Here is an 11218-nt window from a genome sequence, read left to right as displayed (position 1 = left end):
AAAAGTATGGGTAAGAAAAGGAAAGTTTGAAAAAATTTTATTTGAAAACAAAATCTTGCTCCCCCCACCTTTCTGTCGTTAAACGCCCAGAATGGCACCCATTCTGGCGTTTAACGCCCATTGATTGCCCATTGTGGGCGTTTAACGCCCAGCCAGGTGCCCTGGCTGGCGTTAAACGCCAGAATTCCTTTATCACTGGGCATTTTGCTAAACGCCCAGGATGCTGCACACCTGGCATTAAACGCCCAGAATAGTGCCCATTCTGGCGTTTAACGCCCAAAATGGCACCATTCCTGGCGTTAAACGCCCAGAATGGTACCCATTCTGGCGTTTAACGCCCAAAATGCCCCTTACTGGCGTTTTTTCACCAGTAAGCTCTTTTTCTCTGCTTTTTGAGCTGAATCCTTCTGTAACTCTGTGAATTCCTTCATTTTTGATACTTGCCTCTGTAAGAACAAATCATATAACCTCCTAATGACTGGGTTGCCTCCCAGCAAGCGCTTCTTTACTGTCTTTAGCTGGACCTTTACTGAGAATCACTCAAGTCTCAGTTTTGAGCATTCCTGCTCAAAATTGTCTTCAAGATAATGCTTGATTCTCTGTCCATTAACAATGAACTTTTTGTCAGAATCAATATCCTGAAGCTCAACATATCCATATGGTGACACTCCTGTAATCACATACGGACCCCTCCACCGGGATTTGAGTTTTCCTGGAAACAATTTGAGCCTAGAGTTGAAGAGCAGAACTTTTTGTCCTGGCTCAAAGACTCTGGTTGACAACTTCTTGTCATGCCACTTCTTTGCCTTTTCCTTATAAATTTTTGCATTTTCAAAGGCATTGAGTCTGAACTCTTCTAGCTCATTTAGCTGGAGCAATCTTTTTTCACCAGCTAACTGAGCATCCATGTTTAGGAATCTGGTTGCCCAGTAGGCTTTATGTTCCAGTTCCACGGGCAGATGACAGGCCTTCCCATACACTAGTTGGTATGGAGAGGTTCCTATAGGAGTCTTGAATGCTGTTCTGTATGCCCACAGAGCATCATCCAAGCTCTTTGCCCAATCCTTTCTCTGGGCTATTACAGTCCGTTCCAGGATTCTTTTTAGCTCTCTGTTAGAGACTTCAGCTTGCCCATTTGTCTGTGGATGATATGGAATTGCCACTTTGTGGCTAATTTCATATCTAACCATAGCAGAGTATAGCTGTCTATTGCAGAAATGAGTGCCCCCATCATTGATTAGTACTCTGGGAACACCAAACCTGCTGAAGATGTGTTTCTGGAGGAATTTCAGCACGGTCTTAGTATTATTAGTGGGTGTAGCAATAGCTTCTACCCACTTAGATACATAGTCCACTGCCACCAGGATGTAAGTGTTTGAGTATGATGGTGGGAATGGACCCATGAAGTCAATTCCCCATACATCAAACAATTCTATCTCTAATATCCCTTGTTGAGGCATGGCATATCCGTGAGGCAAGTTACCAGCTCTTTGGCAACTGTCACAGTTACGCACAAACTCTCGGGAATCTTTATAAAGAGTAGGCCAGTAGAAGCCACATTGGAGGACTTTAGTGGCTGTTCGCTCACTTCCAAAATGTCCTCCATACTGTGATCCATGGCAATACCATAGGATCCTTTGTGCTTCTTCTCTGGGTACACATCTGCGGATCATTCCGTCTGCACATCTCTTAAAGAGATATGGTTCATCCCATAGGTAGTACTTGGCATCTGAAATTAATTTCTTTCTTTGCACTCTGCTGTATGATACGTAAAAATTAGATTTCACGTACAACCGGCAAGTATACCGGGTCGTATCAAGTAATAAAACTCACAAAGAGTGAGGTCGATCCCACGGAGACTGGTAGATTAAGCAACTTTAGTTAAATGGTAGATTTAGTCAAGCAAACATAGTTTTGATTTCATGAGCATTTTGATTTTTTGAACATAATCGCAAGAATGTAATGACACAGAATGTAAAGAACTAGAAGATAGAAATAAAGTGAAAGTAAATAACGGAAACTTAAATTGCAAGAAACTTAAATGACATCAAAAGTAAATTGCAATAAAATAAAGTGCTGAATTCTAAAGAGCAAGAGAGTAAGAAATAAAGAAACAGAATGTAAATGGCAAGAATAATAAATTGCAAGAATGTAGAAGGGAGTTGGGCAATGGGTTTTCAAACACTAAGAACAAGAGAAATGAGAATTAATGATAGAGAGGATCATTAGGGATCAGAGATGCTAGTTTTCATGAATTGATGTTAGTCAAATCTTCCTCAATCATGGGTATAGATCCATGGCAAGTGGGTGATTGAATCCCAATCTCTTGGTGATTCAATCTCTCTCAACATAACCAATTGCCACTCTCGTGATCTAATTGTTCATGAGAAGAGATGAAGCTCAAATCTAATCCAGCCACACAATTCCTATAATCTCAACCAAGGAGAGTTACATCTCACATACTAACCAAGGTATATTGATTAAAGAAATCATGAAAGGATGAACTCTAAACTGAATTATGTGGCTCATTCCTCAAATTCACCACATAATTCATATAGATTAACCCCTCTCTCGATGGTGGTTGAATCTTTGAAGAGCAAGAGTTCCCTCTTTAGATCGACCACTAGAATTGAGGAGGAGAAGATGGGTTCACCAATTCATTCCAACAAACAGAGCTCCTCCCCCTAATGAAAGTGGGGTTTAGTGAGTCATTGCTCCAATTTCAACAACAATTGCCATAAATCAAAATTAAACTAAATTGCCAAGAAAGATGAAGAAGAATAATGAAATGCTTAAAGCTTAAGAAATGAAGAAGAGAAGTTCCAAGAAGAACCCAGAAATGCTCCCCGGGTATCCTCCCGGAAGTGCTAACAAGTAAAAGTGCTCAAAGTATGAAAAAGTTCTAAGTGTCAAAAAGTGTAAAAGTCCCCTACAAGTACATCAATCTCTTCTATTTATACTACTCCCAAAACTTCTTCAGAGATCTTCAATTTGGGTTAGCAATGTGGGCTTTCTCATTGTTGCATTCTTGGTTCAATTGAAGAAGTTGTTGGCCTTTGTGATGAATAGGGGAAGCAGAGCAAGTTGGCAACCATTCTGGCCCATTGAGGGGCGTTATTGGCAATAACTCCAGGCCTAATGCACGTTGGCAACGTGCATGACATTTTCCTGGAAGTGAAGTATGAGACTTGGGCGTTGCTAGCCCAAGTTGTTGCTAACAACTTGCTTTTCCTCTTCTTGGCTCTACTTTCATGCTAAATGTAGCCCAGAATTTGAGTGTCAACCTTCTGCCTCAATATGGACTATTATACATCATTGGAAAGCTCTTGATGTCTATTTTTCAATGCCACTAGAATCACCTCATTTGGACTTTCCTAGCTCAAGTTATGCTTCCTCAAAGAAGGTAAGGTCAAGCTGCCAAGTTGTTGCCAAAAACGCACCTTCACTCCCAAGTTGGCAACGTGCTCGTGCCTAGCCTCCCAAGGCAGGGGCTTGGGGCTGGCGTTGTTGCAAAACACGCCCCCTTTCTAGCACGTTGGCAACGTGCTCGTGCCCCCCTCCAGGGCTCATCTCTAGCCTTCTTGAATTTCACTTCATGTTCTTGTTTTTAGGGCCTAAAGATGACTCTGGTTTGGCTTCAATTTTGTGCTCCACCATAGACTCTCATATATGGTTGGAAAGCTCTGAATGTTAGCTTTCCAACACAACTAGAAGCACTCAATTTGGATCTCTGTAGCTCAAGATATCTTCCATTGAAGGGGACATGGTCAGGCTGTCTTGTTGGAGTTGTTGTGGATAACGCCCCTATATTCCAAGTTAGCAACGTGCATCACAATTTTCCTGGCGTTGTTGATGAACACTCCTTCTCTTCAACACGTTGGCAACGTGCTCGAGCCTTTCTCAAGGCTCCATGTTTGCTTCCTGGCGTTGGCAACGTGCATGGCAAGGCCTATAGGCGTTGGCAACTTGATTGGTGCCCTTCCTGGCGTTGGCAACGTGCATGGCACGGCTTGTGGGCGTTGGCAACTTGATTGGTGCCCTTCCTGGCGTTGGCAACTTGCATGGCACGGCTTGTGGGCGTTGGCAACTTGGTTTGTGCCCTTCCTGGCGTTGGCAACGTGCATGGCACGGCTTGTGGGCGTTGGCAACTTGGTTGGCACCAAGACTTGGTGCCTAGCCAAGCAACCATTCCTGGCGTTGTTGCCAAACACACCAATGCTTCCTAGCTCAACAACGTGCTCGAGCTCCCCTTTGGTGCCAAAATTGCTTGCTACGTTGCCAAGAAACACGCCTTCATAACTTGGAGTTGGCAACGTGCATCTCATTTTCCTGGGCCAAGTTTGCTTGTGTGGCGTTGCCTAGGGACACGCCTATGGTTCCTGGCGTTGGCAACGCCCTCGAGCTCCTCTTCAAGGCTCCATTTGTTGCTTGGCGTTGCCTTGAATAACGCCTATGGTTCCTGGCGTTGGCAACGCCAGCTTCTTCCCCTCTTGGGCCAAGCTCACTCATGTGCGTTGCCTTGAGACACGCCAATAGTTCTTGGCATTGGCAACGCCCTCGAAACTCCTTCATGGCCCAAGTTCCTTGCTTGTGTGCGTTTCCCATAACAACTCACTCCTTCCTCCAAGTTGGCAACGCCAACATTTGCTCTCCAGGGCTGCCTTGGCGTTGCCTTCAACAACGCACCCTCTTCTCCAAGTTGGCAACGCCAACTTATGCTCTTCCAAGGCTGCCAAGCTTGCTTCACAAATTGGCGTTGGCAACGCCCTTCTAGAGTTGGCAACGCCCAAATTTGCTTCTCCAGGGCTGCCTGGCGTTGCCATGAACAACGCCCACTATCTCCAAGTTGGCAACGCCAACTTCTTCTTTCCCAGCTTGCATCATTCTTGCTTCCATGCTTTCTTGTTTCATCACCTATCATCAACAAGGGAAATAGCTTCAAAGTCTTACCAATTCATGCAATAAATTTCATGAGATTCATTCATACTCATTCATATATGCATTCCTTAAATCATTTGCATGAATTTGGCTAGAATCAACATGTTCCTTGGTGTTCTCATGCATGAAGATAAAACTCATAAAAGGACTTGTTTATTTAGAGAAAATGAGTGAGATTAAGCTAAAACCAACTAAACTAACTAGCTAATATAACAAATATGCAATTGCATCACAACACCAAACTTAAAGTATTGCTTGTCCTCAAGCAAAATATAAAAACTTTGTCACAAGAATTTAAGATGTAAGACTTGAATGTTCTTCCAGAGAGTAATTTTTCATTGAGCATGTCATCCTCACTTGTGTGGTTATTAATTTATTGTAATTGAACACAACTATTCAACTTTTTCAATTAAAATGCTTGCTTCACTACTAAATTGGTTAACTTCACTAGACTTCTTTTATACCTTAGCACATGACCCTTGAACCATTCTTTCCTTGATGCTTCTCTTCTTTTTTTTTATATTCCCCTTTTTTTTTCATTTCAAATGAGCTTGAAATCTTGTCTTAAGGCGGCTCTTTAGCATAAGCTTTCAATCAACAATCCCAAACCAGTTGGTTCAAGTTGTTAAGTGTTGAGACACTCTTAAAGATTTACTAACTCAAGCCTCTCTCCTTAACACATTCAATCACAGGCATATAACATTGAAATTTTGTTTGGATAGTGGTGTCCAGCACCTCTTTGGGTTGCTAAATGTTCTGTTATAGAGCTACTCTTGATTGTGGGTTTTCAATCGATAATCCCGAGTTAGTTAACTCAAGTTATCGGGTGATGAAGCACCCCTCGGATTTACTGGCCCAAGTATGTCTCTTAACATCAATCACCACAGACACATATCCAAATTTTGTCATTGATGCCTAGCCTTTCATTCTTTGTACTCTATTTTCTTTATTGTCAAGATTATTTGTGCTTTTACTGATAAAGTCCTTGTGATCCTTAACCGAACTAGTCTTGTATTAGCAAGCATTCTTTTGAATTTCTTGAACATTGCTTCTTTCACAATAAAACATACTAGCACTTTTCTTATGGGACAACATGATCCTTTTTAAGCTAGATTTCTCTCTGTTCTTGCTCAAACTACATCTTTTATTCCATTGACAAGTAAAGGTACTTAAGACAAGCAACCATTCCAAACTTGTGAGTAGTGATGCATGGAATGGGCAACACAAAAGATAATGCTTCAAAGAAAAAAAATATGCATCTTAGAAGGTATACCATATTTCAGACATACATCTTCTTTATTTAATAAAACATAAAGAAAAACAAAGGAACTTCACCACCTTTAGTCTTCATCCTTTTCCCTTGCTTGATTCTCCTTGCTTTCCTTTGCCCTTTGGATCTTCTTTCTTTTTCTTTCTTAGTTCTCCTTGTTGTTTTGTTGTTGCATCCCCCTTTGGATCTTCTTTCTTTTTGCTTCTCCGTTCTCCTTGTTGTTTTGTCGTTGCATCCCCCTCTTCTCTTTGCCACACTCCTGAGCTTATCATTGTCTCATTTAGCCTTTGTTGATTAAATCTCACCCTTGCAAGTTCCTGCTCTTCAAATATCTTGCGAGCTTCATTAAAGGTTTTAATTTGTGGGTTGAGTAATGGGGGTGTGGAGCAGAGGTAACTGAGCTTTTCTTGGGTGCATATATCATAGTCAAGTCTGTCCTTGTGCCTGGCTTCCCTGAACATTCTGCTTTCATTGAAATCTTTGTGAAATGCATTATGTCTAGCATCCAACCTATGGAGAAGTTCTCTTTGCTGAGCTTGCTCTATCCTTAGTTGAGCTTGTTCTTGTATTACTTTCTCCATGGCTTTTTCATGTTCCACAGTTGAATTGTTGATGGCTTCCTGCATCTTGGCATATTGTTCTTGTTGTAATTCCATCATGTGTGTTTGGTATTCATTTTGTTGGTTCATCCATTGAACTTGAATCCCTCTTTGTTGATCCATCAATTGCCAAAGGTCCCTTTGTTGTTGAGCTTGTTCCTCTTGGCTTCTTTGAATTTGTGAATATTGCCCAGAAATTCCTTCCAAGGCGGCTTGGAGTTGGTTCATGTTCAAGGTATGAGGTTCTTCCATTTCTTGAGGCTCCTCCTCTTGTCTTGCTTCTTTCCTTTTCTTCCTTCTTGCTAAAGGTTGCCTTTCCAATTGGGTTGTGGTGATGAATTCCAACCTTTCTCGAGTAAGAGGTTTTCCAACAGAGACCAAATCAGTTTCTCCAAATTCTTCCAAAGGCACTCCAGCTTCTTCACATAGGCGCAGAATGGTACTAGGATATCCTAGCCAGCTGTCCTGTTTGACTTTTTGAGCTATGTCAATGATGTTCTTGGCTATAATGTCTCCAACATTGATTTCCCCTCCTTTCATTATACAATGGATCATTATTGCTCTATTCACCGTTACCTCAGAATTATTTGAAGTGGACATCAATGATCTCCTCACTATGTCATGCCATCCTTTTGCTTGAGGTATGAGATCACCTCTCCGAAGTTTGAGTGGTTGTCCATGTGAATCCAGCACCCAATCCGTGCCTACTCTGCATAAGTCACTTACCACATCCATGTATCTTGGGTCATTTTCAACCCTTTCTTCATAGCTAGCTCGTTTGAACTGTTTTGCCTTGACTTTTAGCACCCTGTTGATGGTGTCCGGGCTAAAATCAACAGTCACACCTCTTACATAACTCATGTATGGTTCTTCATCATCATATTCTCTTATCACATTAGTGTAGAACTCATGGATGAGAAGCATGCTCACTTCTTGAGGTTGGTCACAGAGAAGCTCCCATCCCCTTTTTCTGATTATTTTTTGTATTTCAGGGTATTCATCAAGTTTGGTGTTGGGGAGATTCAATCTTCTTTGAGGTTGTACCACTGGTTTGGAATTCTCCTCTAGAAGTATCTTGTGCATGCATACAGCAGGGCTTATGCCTTTCAAGTCATCAATGGTCCATCCCAACGCCTCTTTGTGAGCTTTCAACACTATAAGGAGCTTTTCTTCTTCCTCTGCATTCAATGTGGAATTGATGATCACTGGGAAGCTATCCTTCTCACCAAGAAATGCATATTTAAGATGAGGGGGTAGTGGTTTCAACTCTTGTTGTGGTGCTTCTTCTTTGGTAGCTTCACTTGGTTCCTCTGATGCTTCCAATTTGTTCTCTTCTTGTCCCTTGATGTTATGGACTTCCTCTTGTTTCATTTGATGGTTTGTGTCAAGCACTTCTTCAACCAAAGAATCTAATACATCAATCCTCATGCAATTTTCTTTCTCGTCAGGGTGTTGCATTGCTTTGAAGACATTTATGGTCATTTGCTCATCATGCACTCTGAAAATCATCTCTCCCTTTTCCACATCAATGATTGTTCTAGCTGTAGCCAAAAAGGGTCTACCAAGAATGACTGAATTGTTTCCCTCTTCATCCATGTCTAGGACCACAAAATCAGCTGGGAATATGAAGTTTCCCACCTTCACCAAGAGGTTCTCAACTACTCCATTTGGTATTTTGATGGATCTGTCAGCAAGTTGGAGTGACATCCTTGTGGGTTTAAGCTCTTCAATCATCATTTTCTTCATCATGGTAAGGGGCATTAAGTTAATGCTTGCTCCCAGATCACAAAGTGACTTGTCAACAGCCATGCTCCCAATCGTGCAAGGTATGAGAAAGCTGCCAGGGTCTTTGAGTTTTGGAGGTAACCCTTTTTGAATGATGGCACTGCACTCTTGATTGAGAATCACCGTTTCTTTTTCTTGCCAACTTCTCTTCTTGGTGATCAATTCCTTAAGAAACTTTGCATATAATGGCATCTGTTCCAGAGCTTCTGCCAATGGGATGTTGATTTGAAGTTTCTTGAAGATTTCTAAGAACCTTGGGAATTGTTGGTCCTTTGCTCCTTTGTGTATCCTGGTTGGGTATGGAAGCTTGGGTACATAGGCTTTTACCCCTTCATTTTTGTTTTCTTGTTGTGGATTCACACTCCCATTGCTATCATGGTTGCTCCTTTGTCTGGATGGATTGCCTTGTGGCTTGACAACTTCTTTGCCTTTGCTAGATGTTGAAGCCTTTTCTTCATCTTGCCTTTCCACATGTACTTCCACTGTGTCTTGCTCTTTGGTTGTTATTGCTTCTTTATTCGAACTTTCACCAACTACCTTGCCACTCCTTAACTGCAGAGCCTTACATTCTTCTCTTGGGTTGGGTATTGTGTCACTTGGAAGAACATTGGTTGGTCGTTCAGCTTGTTTGGCTAATTGTCCCACTTGTCTCTCAATATTCTTCATGATGACCTCATGTTCCTTGTGTCCCTTGGCTAAGGCTTGAGTGGTTTGAGCAAGTGCTTGCAAGGTTGCTTCAAGACTTGAGATTCTAGTTTCATGATGGTCAATTGGGGGTATGATGGGAGTTGATTGTTGTTGGAAGTTGTTGGGTGGATTAGTGTGGTAATTTTGTGAGTTGGATGATGGTGCAGAGAAGTTATTTTGGTGAGTTTGTGAGTTATGATGGGGTGGTTGATATATGTTTTGTGTTTTTCTATATTGGTTAGTGTTGTTGGCATGGTGATTTTGGTTGTTTGGGTTACGGGTTTGATTGTGGTTGCTATTCTTTTGCCAATGGTTTTCACCCCACTTTAGATTGGGATGATTTTTCCAAGATGGGTTGTATGTATCACCATGAAATTCATCTTGAGAATTTGGAGTATTCTGCATGTATTGAACTTGTTCTTGTGGTTGTTCAACATTGGTCCCTTCACCTTGGTTCCATTCAAGCAATGGTTGATTTGTTGTGTTCACTGCTGCAAGTTGCAAACCATCCATTCTCTTTGTTATCATCTCCATTTGTTGTTGGATTTGTTGGTGCATTAACTTATTTTGTGCCAAAATAGCATCAACACCTTCAAGCTCCATTACACCTTTCTTTGGGGTCGGATTATGCTGCCTCTCTGATGAGTAATAATATTGATTGTTTGCCACAATCTCAATGAGGTCTTGGGCCTCCTCGGCAGTTTTCATCATGTTGAGTGATCCTCCTGATGAGTAATCTAGTCCCTTCCTTGCTTCGAAGCTTAAGCCTTCATAGAAGTTTTGGAGCTTAACCCAATCACTAAACATGTCAGGGGGACATCTTCTCATTAGTGCTTTATATCTTTCCCAGGCTTCATACAATGACTCCCCTTCCATTTGCCTAAAAGTCTGAACCTCTGTCTTCAACTTGATGATCTTTTGAGGTGGGTAGAACTTTGCTAGAAATTTGCTCATCACTTCATTCCAATCATTGAGGCTTTCCTTGGGGAATGATTCTAGCCATTGAGTGGCTTTATCCCTCAAAGAGAATGGAAATAGCAACAACTTGTAGACATCTGGATGCACTCCATTTGTCTTCACTGTATTGCATATCCTCAGAAAAACAGAGAGATGTTGATTTGGGTCCTCAAGAGGTCCCCCTCCATAGGAGCAATTGTTCTGTACCAAAGTGATGAGCTGAGGTTTTAACTCAAAGTTATTGGCCTGAACATTTGGTGTAGCAATACTGCTCCCACAATGTCTTGGGTCAGGGATAGTATACGAGGATAACACCCTTCTAGCTTGTCCACCATTATTGTTGACCCCTCCAGGAGGATTTTGCATCTCATCCTCCATGACTTGATCTTCTCCCTCTGATTCCTCTGACCCTTCTTCACCAACTATGAACTTTCCTCTTTCTGCTCTCCTTATCCTTCGGAGGGTTCTCTCGTCCTCAATATTACGTCTACTAGCTCCTGACATACACAAACAAAACCAAAATCACAAGTGAGACATTCTAGAACTAGAGTGAAATTGGGGTTAGTGAAACAAAGTATCAAACAGTTAGTGGGCTTAACAAAAACACAAAGAAAATGCTTAATCTAAACCACCTTTCACTTAATCATTGTCAATCTTTCCAATCCCCGGCAACGGCACCAAAAACTTGATACGTAAAAATTAGATTTCATGTACAACCGGCAAGTATACCGGGTCGTATCAAGTAATAAAACTCACAAAGAGTGAGGTCGATCCCACGGAGATTGGTAGATTAAGCAACTTTAGTTAAATGGTAGATTTAGTCAAGCAAACATAGTTTTGATTTCATGAGCATTTTGATTTTTTGAACATAATTGCAAGAATGTAAATGACACAGAATGTAAAGAACTAGAAGATAGAAATAAAGTGAAAGTAAATAACGGAAACTTAAATTGCAAGAAACTTAAATGACATCAAAAGTAAA

This window comes from Arachis hypogaea, chromosome 5, assembly GCF_003086295.3.
Source record: "Arachis hypogaea cultivar Tifrunner chromosome 5, arahy.Tifrunner.gnm2.J5K5, whole genome shotgun sequence".
Taxonomy (NCBI): domain Eukaryota; kingdom Viridiplantae; phylum Streptophyta; class Magnoliopsida; order Fabales; family Fabaceae; genus Arachis; species Arachis hypogaea.
This window is presented reverse-complemented; position numbering follows the sequence as displayed.